The sequence below is a fragment of the Saccopteryx leptura genome, chromosome 11 (assembly GCF_036850995.1).
Source record: "Saccopteryx leptura isolate mSacLep1 chromosome 11, mSacLep1_pri_phased_curated, whole genome shotgun sequence".
Taxonomy (NCBI): Eukaryota; Metazoa; Chordata; class Mammalia; order Chiroptera; family Emballonuridae; genus Saccopteryx; species Saccopteryx leptura.
The window spans coordinates 65016996-65031206 of NC_089513.1; the positions used below are offsets into that span (position 1 = coordinate 65016996).

General features: G+C 40.2%; 1 protein-coding gene across 6 annotated transcripts in view; it reads right to left on the reverse strand.

Annotated features, from left to right (window-relative positions):
• LDLRAD4 (low density lipoprotein receptor class A domain containing 4) overlaps window positions 1–14211 on the reverse strand; it is a 567361-nt gene that overhangs the window by 14102 nt on the left and 539048 nt on the right. The window lies entirely within an intron of this gene.

Sequence of the window (14211 nt, forward strand, 5' to 3'; positions counted from 1 at the left end):
CAAACTGAAACGCTATACCCATTAAACCATTAAACACTAACTTCCCAATCCTTTCTCCCCTCAGCCCCTGGTAACCACACCCTATGCGCTCTGTCTCCATGAATTTGACTGTTCTAGGCACCTCATGCGAATGGAATATATATAAAAAATATATATATATATATATTTTTGTGGATACATTTAATATTATGTCCTTATTTCATTTAGCATTATGTCTTTAAGGTTCATGCATTTAATTAAAATAAAAGATTCATCCATGTTGTAGCATCCCCTTTTAAGGTGAAATGATATTCCATTGTAGGAATATACCATTTTAATTTTTTATTTATTTATTTATTTTTTCATTTTTCTGAAGCTGGAAACAGGGAGAGACAGACAGACTCCCGCATGCGCCCTACCGGGATCCACCCGGCACGCCCACCAGGGGCGACGCTCTGCCCACCAGGGGGCGACGCTCTGCCCATCCTGGGCATCGCCATGTTGCGACCAGAGCCACTCCAGCGCCTGGGGCAGAGGCCACAGAGCCATCCCCAGCGCCCGGGCCATCTTTGCTCCAATGGAGCCTTGGCTGCGGGAGGGGAAGAGAGAGACAGAGAGGAAAGCGCAGCGGAGGGGTGGAGAAGCAAATGGGCGCTTCTCCTGTGTGCCCTGGCCGGGAATCAAACCCGGGTCCTCCGCACGCTAGGCCGAGGAATATACCATTTTAAAAATTCATTCATTTATTGATGAATGGTTTGTTTCCATTTGGGTTATTGTGCTTAATGCTGCTATGAAGGGGAATATGTAAATATCTCTTTAGTCTCTACTTTTAATTCTTTTGGGTATATAAGTGAAATTGCTGGATCATATGGTAATTTTATGTTTAATTTTTTTATTTAGAAATTTAATTTAATGAGGTGACATCAGAAAGAGTACATAGCTTTCAGGGAAACATTTCTATAGTGTTTGAACTGTTGATTGCATTGTGTGCCCATCACCCAAAATCAAATCATCTTCTATCACTGTATATTTCTCCCTCTTAACCTCCCTTTCCTTGATACCCTCTCCCCCCTGGAAACCACTTCACTTTTATCTAGTCCATGAGTCTCAGTTTTATATCCCACGTATGTGTAAAATAATATAGTTCTTAGCTTTTTCTGATTTACTTATTTCACTTAGTAGAATGTTCTCAAGATCCATATATGTCGCTGTAAATGGCAGTATGTCCTAATTTCTTATGGCTGAGTAGTATTCCATTGTAGATATGTACCACATCTTCTTTATCCAACCCTCTACTGAGGGACACTTTGTTTCCATGTCTTGGCCACTGTGAATAATGCTGCAATGAACATGGTGGTGCATGTGTCTTTGTGTTGCAATGTTTTCAAGTTTTTTGGGTAGATACCCAGTAGGGGGGTTGGTAGGTCATACAGTAATTCTATTCTTAATTTTTTGAGGAACCACCATACTGTCTTCCATAGTGGTTGTACTACTTTACATTCCCACCAACAGTGAATAAGGGTTCCTTTTTCTCCACAGCCTCTCCAACACTTGTTATTACCTGTCTTGTTGATAATGGTCCATCTAACAGGTATGAGGTGGTATCTCATTGTAGTTTTGATTTGCATTTCTCTAATAGCTAATGAAGATGAGCATCTTTTCATATATCTATTTATTGTTTGTATGTTTTCAAAAGAGAAATGTCTGTTTAGGTCCTTTCCCTATTTTTTAATTGAATTGCTTGCTTATTTGTTGCTGAGCTTTATGAGTTCTTTATATTTTTTGGATATTAAACCCTGTCAGAGCTGTTTGTGAATATCAACTCCCACTGGTTGGCAGTCTGTTTTGTTGTTGGGTTCTTTTGCTGTGCAAAAGCTTTTAAGTTTGATATAGTCCCATACATTTATTGTTGCCTTTACTTCCCTTGCCTTTGGGGTCAAATTCATAAATTGTTCTCTATGGCCAAGGTCCATAAGTTTAGTGCATATGCTTTCTTCTATGTAATTTATTGTTTCAGATCTTATATTTAGATCATGAATCCATTTTGAATTAATTTTTGTGCATGGGGACTAACTATAGTCAAGTTTTATTCTTTTTCATGTGGCTTTCCAATTTCCCCAGCACCATTTATTGAAGGGGTTTTCTTTTCTCCATTGTGACTTTTTGGCTCCTTTGTCAAAGATTATCTGTCCATACATATGTGGGTTTTTTTTTTCTGGGTTCTTGATTCTATTCTATTGGCCTATGTGTCTGTTTTTATACCAATACCATGCTGTTTTGATTATCGTGGCTCTGTAGTATAATTTGAAGTCAGATAGTGGCTTTATTCTCTTTTCTCAAGATTGTTCTGATTGTTCGAGGTTTTTTTACGGTTATGGTGATATTTTGTTTTATTTCACCACAAATCTGGTGATTTTTTTTTTGTTTTATTTCTTTAAAGAATGACATTGGGAGTTTAATGGGTATTGTATTAAATTTGTGTCTTGGTTTGGAGAATATAGGCCATTTTAACTATGTTGATTCTTCCACTTCATGAACACAGAATATTTTTCCATTTCATTGGGTCTTTTTCAATTTCTTTCAGTAATGCTTTGTAGTTTTCAGTGTATATGTCCTTCACAGCCTTTGTTAAGTTTATTTTTAGGTATTTCATTTTATTTTTTGTTGCAATTGTAAAAGAAATTGGTTTTTTGAATTCATTTACTGAAGTTTCATCGTTGGCATATAGGAGAGCAGTAGACTTTCATATACTGATTTTTGTATCCTAAAACTTTACTGTATTTGTTTATTGTTTCTAACAGTTTTCCAGTGGAATCCCTGGGGTTTTCTATATGTAGGATTATGTCATCTGTGTATAGTGATACCTTTACTTCATCTTTCTGGAAATGAATGCTTTTTATTTCCTTCTCTTGCCTGATTGCTCTGGCTAAAACTTCCAGGACTATATTGAGTAAGAGTGGAGAGAGTGGGCAACCTTGTCTCATTCCTGATTTTAGTGGAAAAGCCTTCAGTTTTTTACCATTTAGTATGATATTGGCTAATGGTTTGTCATAAAAGTCCTTTATTATGTTGAGGTACTTTCCTTCTAGACCCATTTCATTGAGTGTTTTAAACCTAAAGGGTTGTATCTTACTGAATGTCTTTTCTGCATCTATTGATAGAATCATATTGTTTTTGTTCTTTGTTTTGTTGATATGGTATATTATGATGATAGATTTACTTATGTTGAACCTTCCTTGTACTCCTGGAATGAATCTCACTTGATTGTGATGTATTATTATTATTTTTTTTTCTTTTTTCTCTTTTCCAAAGCTGGAAACGGGGAGAGACAGTCAGACAGACTCCTGCATGCGCCCAACCGGGATCCACCTGGCACGCCCGCCCCTCCGGGGCGTCGCTCTGCCACGACCAGAGCCACTCTAGCGCCTGGGGCAGAGGCCAAGGAGCCATCCCCAGCGCCCGGGCCATCCTCGCTCCAATGGAGCCTTGGCTGCGGGAGGGGAAGAGAGAGACAGAGAGGAAGGAGGGGGGGGTGGAGAAGCAAATGGGCGCTTCTCCTATGTGCCCTGGCCGGGAATTGAACCCGGGTCCCCCGCACGCCAGGCCGACGCTCCACTGCTGAGCCAACCAGCCAGGGTTGATGTATTATTTTTTTAATGTGTTGTTGTATTTAATTTGCTAGTATTTTGTCTAGGATTTTTGCATCTATTAGACATTGGTCTGTAGTTTTCTTTTTCTGTGTTGTCCTTGCCAGTTTTTGCTGTCAGGGTTATGTTGGCCTCATAAAATGTGTTAAGGAGCCTGACCGGGTAGTTGCACAGTGGATAGAGCATCGGACTGGGATGCGGAAGACCCAGGTTCAAGACCCCAAGGTTGCCAGCTTGAGCGAGGGCTCATCTGGTTTGAGCAAAAGGCTCACCAGCTTGAGCCCAAGGTTGCTGGCTTGAGCAAGGGGTTACTCAGTCTGCTGAAGGCCCACAGTCAAGGCACGTATGAGAAAGCAATCAATGAACAATTAAGGTGTTGTAACGTGCAGTGAAAAACTAATGATTGATGCTTCTCATCTCTCCTTTCCTGTCTGTCTATCCCTCACTCTGACTCTCTCTCTCTGTAAAAAAAAAAAAAAAAAAAAAAAAATTGTTAAGGAGTATTGCTTCTTCTTCTATTTTTGTAAGACTTTGAGAAGGATAGGAACCAGATCTTCTTGGAATGTTTGGTAGAATTCACTAATGTAGCCAACTGGTCCTGTACTTTTATTTGGGGGGAGGGTTTTGATAGTTTTTTCTATTACCTCCCTTATTGGTCTATCTAGGTTTTCCACTTTTTTGTGACTCAGTTTAGGAGATGGTATTGTTCTAGGAACTTATCCTTTTCTTCTAGATTGTTGAATTTGGTGGCATATAATCTTTCATGGTATTCTACAATAATCCTTTGTATATCTATGAGGTTTGTGGTGATTTCTCCTCTTTTAGGATTTTGCTTGTACAAGTTCTCTTTTTTCCTTAGTGAGTCTCGCCAAGGGTTTGTCAATTTTATTAATCTTTTCAAAGAACTGGCTTTTTGTTCTATTAATTTTCTTTTTGTTCTCTATTCCATTTAGTTCCACTCTAACTTTTACTATTTTCTTCCTTCTGCTGACTTTGGGTTGCCTTTGTTCTTCATTTTCTAGTTTTTTAAGATGTGATGTTAGGCTGTTTACTTGGGATCTCTCTTGTTTCTTGAGATAGACCTGTAGTAATATAAATTTTCTTTTTATTATTGCTTTTGATGCATCCCAAAAGTTTTCATATGTCATGCTGTCATTCTCATTTGTCTGTATGTATCTTTTAATCTCTGCTTTTATTTCTCCTTTGACCCAAACACTTCTTAGAAGTATGTTAATTTCACATTTTTGTGAGTTTCTTTACTTAACTTTTTTCAGTGTGAGAAAGCGAGAGAGTAAAGAGAGAGGGATAGACATACAGGAAGGGAGAGAGATGTGAAGCATCAATACTTCATTGCAGCACCTTAGTTGTTCATTGATCGCTTTTTCATATGTGCCTTGACCAGGAGGCTCCAGCCAAGCCTGTGACCTCTAGCTCAAGTCAACAACCTTCGACTCAAACCAGTGACCTTTGGGCTCAAGCCAGTGACCTTTGGGTCATGTCTATGAACCCATGTTCAAGCTCGTGATCCCACATTCAAGCCAGATGAGCCAGTGCTCAAGTCAGCAACCTTGGGGTTTCAAACCTGGGTCCTCAGTATCCCAGGCTGATGGTCTATCCACTGCACCACCACCTAGTCAGGCGGTTTCTTTCCTTTCTTGCCTTTGAATTCTAATTTCAGAGCATGATGATAAGAGAATATTGTTGATAAAATTTCAATTGTCTTGAATTTGTTGAAGCTAGTTTTGTGCCCCAACACATGGTCTATACTTGAGAACGTTCCATCCAAACTAGAAAAGTATGTATAATCTGATGTTCTGGGGTGAAATGATTTGTAAATGTCTAGTGTATCCTTTTGGGCTAGTGTGTCATTTTTTTTTTAATTTTTTTTATTTTTATTTATTTATTTTATTATTTTTTTTCATTTTTCTGAAGCTGGAAACAGGGAGAGACAGTCAGACAGACTCCCGCATGCGCCCGACCGGGATCCACCCAGCACGCCCACCAGGGGCGACGCTCTGCCCACCAGGGGGCGATGCTCTGCCCATCCTGGACGTCGCCATGTTGCGACCAGAGCCACTCTAGCGCCTGAGGCAGAGGCCACAGAGCCATCCCCAGCGCCCGGGCCATCTTTGCTCCATTGGAGCCTCGGCTGCGGGAGGGGAAGAGAGAGACAGAGAGGAAAGCGCGGCAGAGGGGTGGAGAAGCAAATGGGCGCTTCTCCTGTGTGCCCTGGCCGGGAATCGAACCCGGGTCCTCCGCACGCCAGGCCGACGCTCTACCGCTGAGCCAACCAGCCAGGGCCTGCTAGTGTGTCATTTAACTGATAACTTCTTTATTAATATTGTTTGGGTGCTCTATCTAAAGCCATCAATGATGTGTTGGTATCTCTAAATATGATTGTGTTTTTGTCTGCTTCTATTTTTAAATTAGTTTGTAGATGTCTTATATATTTTGGTGCTCCCTGATTTGGTGCATATATAGTAAGAAGTGTTATGTATTCTTGATATAATGTCCCCTTGATCATTATGAAATGTCCACCTTCGTCTCGTTACCTTTGTTGTCTTGAAGTCAACATTGTCAGCTATAAGTGTGGCTACAACTGCTTTTCTCTGGGTATTATTTGCTTGGAGAATCATTTTCCAACCTTCTGTTTTAAATCTACTTTTGTCTGTGCAGTTTAGATGTGTTTCCTGAAGGCAGTATATGGTTGGGTTTTGCTTTTTGATGCAATATGCTACTCTGTGACTCTTCATTGGTAAGTTTAGTCCATTTCATTTAGGGTAATTATTGATGCATAAGGATTTCCCATAGCTATTTTATATTTTGTTTTCTGGTAGCCCTGTGTCTCCTTTGGTTCTGTCAATTGTTTTTGTTTTGTTGTATTCCATACTTGTTTTCAGCTTCCTCTTTTTTTATGCTATGTATTTCATTTTCTCCCCCATGCATTGTTACTATTAGGTTATTAAGAAAAACATTTTTATATATATGAGTCCTTCATCTTATGAGTGCTTCTGCACTCCATTGTCCTTTGCTACTGCAGATCTTTGTCCTCTTCCCTTTTATGTTATTGTCACAGATTATCCTTATTTTTATTGTGACCTGTTGGAGCTTTTACTTGTAGTTTTAATTTGTTTTGTTTTGTGTGTGCGTGTGTCTGGTCCAATAACCTCTTAGAGCATTTCCTGTAGTGGGAGTTTTCTGGTGATAAATTTCCTCAGCTTCTGTATGTCTGCAAAAGTTTCTACTTCTCCTTCATATTTGAAAGATAACTTTGATGGATCTAGTATTCTTGGCTATTAATTCCTCTCTTTCAGTACTTTGAATGTTTGGGTCTGCTCTCTTCTGGCTTGTAGAGTTTCTGCTGAGAAGTCTGATGATAACCTAATGGGACTTCCTTTATGTTATGTTCTCCTTTTCCCTAGCTGCCTTGAGGATTCTTTGTCATTGATTTTTTACTATTTTATTACAACATGCTTTGGAGAAGGCCTGTTTGTGTTAAGATAACTGAATTCATGAATCTAACTCTTTACACAGGCTTGGTAAGTTCTCATTATTTGTTTCAATAGGCTCTCCATTCCCTTCACCTTCTCTTCTTCTTCTAATATGCCCATTATTCTTATAGTGCTCTTCCTGATGTAGTCAGAAATTCTAATAGAGCTTTCTAATTTTTAAAAAATTCTTGAGTCTCAGCCCACATTAGTTGGCTCAGTGGTAGAGTATCGACTTGATTCCTAGTCAGGACACAAAGGAGAATCGACCATCTGCTTCTCCACCCCTTCCCCTCCCCCTTTTCTCTATCTCTCTTCTCCTCCTGCAGCATGGCTCGATGGTCGAGCAGGTTGGCCCTGGAAGCTGAGGATAGCTTCATGGCCTTGCCTTAGGTGCTAAAATAGCTCGGTTGCTAAGCAATGGAGCAGCAGCCCCAGATGGGCAGAGCATAGTTCAGTAGGGGGCTTGCTGGGTAAATCCTGATCAGAGCACCTGCAGGAGTCTGTCTCTATGCCTCCCTGCTTCTTACTTAAAAAAAAGTTCTTGAGCTTCCCTCTCCTCTTCCCTCTGTATCATCTCTAGTAGCCTGTCTTTGACGTCACTGATTCTCTCCACTATCTGGCACGTTCTATTATACTACTCACAAAAATTGAGGATATTTCAAAATGAATATGAAGTAATAAAAAAAAAGCATTTGATTTTTTATTATTAAACAAGAACATCAGAAAAGCAAATGACAAGTCAAAGAAAGTTGTCCAATGATGCAAATGAGATGCAAAACCAACTTTTATTTCATTGGTGAAAATGCACTATACAAAAGGCTGAAAGTACTGGAGTATCTGCACATTCCATGATCCCCTAATTTTTGTGAGCAGGTAGTTAAACTTGCTACCTCAGTATTCAATTCATGTTGAGTTCTTCATCTCTGTTTATACAGTTTCAATCTCCTTGGTGAAGTATTCGTTTTCTTTTCTCAGCTCCTTAAATTGCCTAGCATTGTTTTCTTGTAACTCTTTGATTTTTTCAGTACTTCAATACTGAACTATCTATCAATTAACTCCAAGGTATCCATGTGGTTAAAGTAGCTTTCTGGAGATTTTTAATTTTCTTCCTGAACTGCATCTATTTTTTTGTATAGTCTTGATATTTATTTTTTTCTGCCTTGATGGCATTTGAGAGTGGTATTATTAAGATATCAAACACAAAACAGTAACATAAAATAAAAATAAAAGATAAAAATTCAAATTAATTAAAAAAATAAAAGACAAAAGAGAAAAAGAATGAAAACTAAAAACAGTCCCAAACAAATAGAAAAAGGAGAGGTTTTTCTATTATTTCATAGTAGATGGTGCTAGATTACAAGTATTAGTTAGCTCTGTGAAATTTCCAGGCTGACCTCCACTGAGAAGCTGCTGTCGTGATGATGGAGGTGGGGCTGCAATCACAATAATGTGTGGGGTGTGCTGTGAGGTTTACGGCTTTAGTAATGGCAATCTCAGGCCTTCGTATGCTCCTCCTCCCTGTGTCTCAACAGACTAGCGAATAAGACATAGAGCACTTCTGATATTCAGGGGAAATAGTGGCCCTGTAGAACTTGCTGTGGGGTACGTCTCTGCCATTCTCCATAAGCATGAGGGGAGAGAGATGGGAACTGGAAGTCTGGGGGACACATGTTATATATCTCTGTTTTTGTCTAGAGGGCAGGCTGCCAGAAGCCTGTCGGAACACCGGCAGTGACCCCTTGCTCTGTCACCACTTTGGTTCAGCGTCTCTCCAAAGCTCCCCAATCTCCACCCCTCCCAGCTGAAGAAGGCCCAGTAACTCTGTGTTTCTCCCCCTTCCTGAGCCCTGGCAGACAAAAACCCAGACAAACCAGGTTTATCCTCTCTCTGGAGCCCTACCATAAGCGTTTCTTATCCTGGTGTAAGTTTTAAACTCCAAATGCCCAAGGTCCAGGAGCTCCAATGTCAGAGGGCAAGAGAATAGAATGTCCCACTTCAAGAAGAAAAAGATTTGCCTTCCTCCAACTTTTTGTTTTATTTAGGTCCTTGAGGAGTTGGAACATGCACATCTACCTTGGTGAGGGCAGAATTTCTTTATCCATACTACTGAGTCAAATATTAATCTCTTCTGGAATTACTCTCACGGGAACATCCAGAAATAATGTTTAATCAGCTATCTAGGTATTGCTTAGCACAGTCATGCTGACATATAAAATTAGCCATCACAATGAGTGATACTGAGCTCTTCCCATATGCTTATCGGCCATTTGTGTAGTTTCTTTGGAAAAATGTCTATTCAAATCCTTTGCCTATTATCTTGTTGTTAAGTTGTAGGAGTTCTTTTTTTTTTTTTTAATTCAGTGAGAGGAGGGGAGGCAGAGAGACAGACTCCTACATGTGCCACGACCGGGATCCATCCGGCAAGCCCACTAGGGGGCGATGCTCTGCCCATCTGTTGCTGAGTGACAGAGCTCTTCTAGTGTCTGAGGCAGAAACCATGGAGCTGGGGCCAACTCACTCCAATTGAGCCATAGCTGCAGGAGGAGAAGTGAGAGAGTGAGAGAAGCAAGAGGGGGAGAGGTAGAGAGGCAGATGGGCTCTTCTCCCATGTGTCCTGACCAGGACTAGAACCCAGGACATTCACACACCAGGCTGATGTTTTACCACTGAGACACTGGCCAGGGCCAGGAGTTCTTTACATATTCTGAATATTAACACTTATCAGATACATGATTTGCAAATATTTTCTCCCATTATATGAGTTCCCTTTCACACTCTTTTTTTTTTCTTTTTCTCTTTTTTTCTCTGATGAGAAGCATCAATCATTAGTTTTTCATTGCGCGTTGCAACACCTTAGTTGTTCATTGATTGCTTTCACATATGTGCCTTGACCACGGTCCTTCAGCAGACCGAGTAACCCCTTGCTCAAGCCAGAGGAGCCCGCACTCAAGCTGGAGACCTCGGGGTCTCAAACCTGGGTCCTCCACATCCCAGTCTGACGCTCTATCCACTGCGCCACCACCTGGTCAGGCCCCTTTCACACTCTTGATAGTGTACTTTGACAAACCAACATTTTTAATTTCTAAAGGCCAGTTTTATATTCTTTTTCTGCTGTACTTCTGGTGTCATATCCAAGAAATCCTTCCCAAAACCAATGTCATGAAGTTTTCTCACCAGTTTTCTTTAAGAGTTTTATAGTTTTAGTTTTTACATTTAGGTTTTTGATCCATATGGAGTTATTTTTTTATATATATATGGTATAAAATATTTTGCATGTGGATATCCAGTTTTAACAGTTTTGAAAATACTGTCCTTTCTCTTTGAATGGTCTTGGCACCATTGTCAAAAGTCATTTGACCATATATGGGAAAGTTTGTTGCTGGGCTCTATTCTATTTCATTGGTTTACATGTCTCTTCATGTTAATACTGTAATGTTTGTTATTGTAGCTTAGTGGTAAGTTTTGAAATCAGAAAGTGTGAGATGTCCAACTTTGTTATTCTTTTCCAATATTATTTTGGCTATTTGGGAATGGGGATTCCTTGAGATAGCACATGAACTTTAGGTTGGACTTTTCTATTTCTGCAAGAAACATTGAGGTTTTGATAGGGATTGCACTAAATCTGTGTTCTTTGTTTGTTGGAATCTTTAGGTTTCCTTCATATAAGATCATGTCATCTGTGAACAGAGATAACTTCTCCTTTATAGTTGGAATGCCTTTTTTTCCCCCTTAATTGTTCTGGCTAAAACTTCCGATAAATACTATGTTGAAAAGAAGTGGTTAAAGCATGTCTCCTTGTCCTGTTTCTGATCTTAGAGGAAGAGCTTTCAGTCCTTCACCATTGAGTACAATGTTAACTGTGGGCTTTCCATAGATGCCTTTCTTATGTTGTGATAATTTCCATCTATCCTAGTTTGGTGGATGTTTTTATCATGAAAAAGTACTGAATTATGTTAAATACTTTTTCTGTATGATGAGACGATCACGTATTTTTCCCCTTTGTTTTGTTAATTGGTGTATTACACTGATTTTCATATGTAAAAGCATCCTTGCATTACAAAAATAAACTCCACTTGGTCATGGTATGTAATCCTTTTAGTATGTTGCCAAATTCAGTTTGCTAGTATTTTGTTGAGGATTTCTACATAATACTCATAAGGGATAATGGTGTTTGTTTTTTTTTTGTTTGTTTTTTCCCTGTTGTGTTTTTGTCTGGCTTTGGTATTAGAGTAAAAATGTTGGCTTCACAGAATGAATGAGAAACTGTTCCTTTCTCTTCATTTTTTGGAATGAGTATGAAAACTATTGGTGTCAATTCTTTGTTAAGTGTTTGGTAGAACTCATCAGTGAAGCCATCTGGTCTAGGGATTTTCCTTGGGAAATTTTCGAAGATTGAGTCATTCTACTTACTAGTTACAAGATCTATTCAGATTTTCAGTTTCTTCAAGATTCAGTCTCAGTAGAGTGTATTTCTAGGAATCTGTCCATTTCATCTAGGCTATTATATTTGTTGATACCTAACTGTTCATAGTACTCTTATAATCTTTCTTATTTCTATATCTCTCAGACCTTTTCCACCCAAAAGATAGGTTGATATTGTTTTTATTTTAGATTTTTTTATTTATTCATTTTTGGAGAAAGAGAGAGAGAGAAAGAGAGACAGACAGACAGACTAGGGGGTAGAGCAGGAAGCATCAATTCCCATATGTGCCTTGACCAAGCAAGCCCAGGGTTTTGAACCAGCAACTTCAGCATTCCAGGTTGGTGCTTTATCCACTGTCCCACCACAGGTCAGGCCAAGATATGTTGATATTGTTAAATGAGAGTAAATGTCATAGTTATGACTGTGATTTACTGGCACTCCCGCTGTGAGCTGTGGTTGAAGCCTGCTGCCTTGGTTCATGTGCACTGTGACCATGTGTGAGGCCATTCCCATACCCTGAACCTTCTTGGCTTTGTGCACTGCACTAAACTCTCCTTACCACATGTCAGGGACCACAGGATCATCAGGTTTGGGGACTGAAAACATCTAATACAACATTTTCCAAACTGTGAGTTGCAACCTCACAGAAAGCTAGAAAATCCATTTAAGTGGGTCACAGCCAGCATTTGAAAAAATGAAACAGAATAGAAAATATCATTGTCTGTAAATATTGTTTGGTGAAACCTTTGCCTATTGTGGATTGTGGTATCAAATATATTTCTTACTGTTTTTCATAGTCAAAAACAATCTGAAAGTCTCTGATTTAAGCCAATAATTCCTCATTTTAGATAGGATGACACTGAGGCCCCCTTGGGTACATTACTCACTAGAGGTAAGATAGTCTATTTGTGGTAAAGCAAGGCCATTGGTGGGTAATTTGGCTTCTACTCAAGGGTTCCTCTCAATGAATGAATGTATTGTATGGCCTCAAATATTTGGAAATATACATTTCTTCCTGTCCAAGGGTAAGAATTTCAAAGCATAGGTAAGACGGATCTTTGGATATTCAGCAACACCTTTACCTTCTGATAAAAATAAATTTTCTTTCTTCCCTTTTCTCATGGAACCTCTCTACCATCCAAATGCTTTAGCATTACTACCTTTCCCACCCTAGATGGCAGTAACAGTTTACATGTAAAGGCAGTGCCTCTAGATATCAATCACCATGTTCTCTCCAGCATTTCCCCTTCTATTCCTCCTTGGGAATCCATCATCAGACTTCTCAAGACTTAATATTTCCCTCCCAACTCTACTCAATTTAGGGCATGTCCCTTAAGAGAAAGATAAATCATCCAGGAAGGCATGTTGGGAAGAAAGGAAAAGAAATCCTTTCTATTTCCAGAATAGTATACTAGATCAGGGAGGTCTGTAAGCCTCGGGGAGCGAGCAGAAAAGGAGTTAGGGCTTGGTGCTAAAGGAGAGTGAGCAGTGGGACTGCATGAGAGACCAGCCTGGGAAACAGAGGGCTCAGGGCAACAAGGAAATCGGGAACTGTCACACTATGTCCGCCCAATATCAGTGGTCGGCAAACTCATTAGTCAGCAAAGCCAATATCAACAGTACAACCACTGAAATTTCTTTTGAGAGCCAAGTTTTTTAAACTTAAACTATATAGGTAGGTACACTGTTATTAACTTAATTAGGGTACTCCTAAGCTGGCCTTTGCTAAACACTCAAGGGGCCAAAGAGCCGCATGTGGCTCGCGAGTCGCGGTTTGCTGACCAAGGGCCTAGGTGGGCACAGTCACCTCCTTAGGGTGCGAGAGGAAGCTCAGCTACAGGGCAAATGCTTTCCCCAAGGTCAAGAAGCTGGTAGGGAATTAACACAGGGCCAGAACCTGGCTTCCTTCCTTGGCATCTCTGACAGCTCTGGGCAGTCCTCTAACAAGTACCACTCAGAATTAGAGTAATTTAGAACACTTTTCCCCCCCTCAAAATAGACCAACCACACCAACTTTCAAGGGCTAAGTAAAATCAAACAAAAGAAACCAACTATATCATTAGATTATTAATGCTAATACCTATTTAAAAGATTATTAAAGTTCTTTGGTTTACAAAATTTTTCATTACTTTTATTTAAAAATCTAACTTTAGCACGTTTTGGTCACGATATAAAACCATGTTCAAATGAGTTACCTTGGGAGTCTACAGATACTCAGAACATTATTGGAATTGTCTTTTTTTTTTTTTTTAAATTTTTTTTTTGTATTTTTCTGAAGCTGGAAACGGGGAGAGACAGACAGACTCCCGCATGTGCCTGATGGGGATCCACCCGGCACGCCCACCAGGGGCGACGCTCTGCCCACCAGGGGGCGTCGCTCTGCCGCGACCAGAGCCACTCTAGCGCCTGGGGCAGAGGCCAAGGAGCCATCCCCAGCGCCCGGGCCATCTTTGCTCCAATGGAGCCTTGGCTGCGGGAGGGGAAGAGAGAGACAGAGAGGAAGGGGGGGGGGTGGAGAAGCAGATGGGCGCTTCTCCTATGTGCCCTGGCCGGGAATCGAAACTGGGTCCCCCGCACGCCAGGCCGACGCTCTACCACTGAGCCAACCGGCCAGGGCCTGGAATTGTCTTGAACATTAGTTTATGTGAGTTGAGGATAGTTTTAGTTGTAA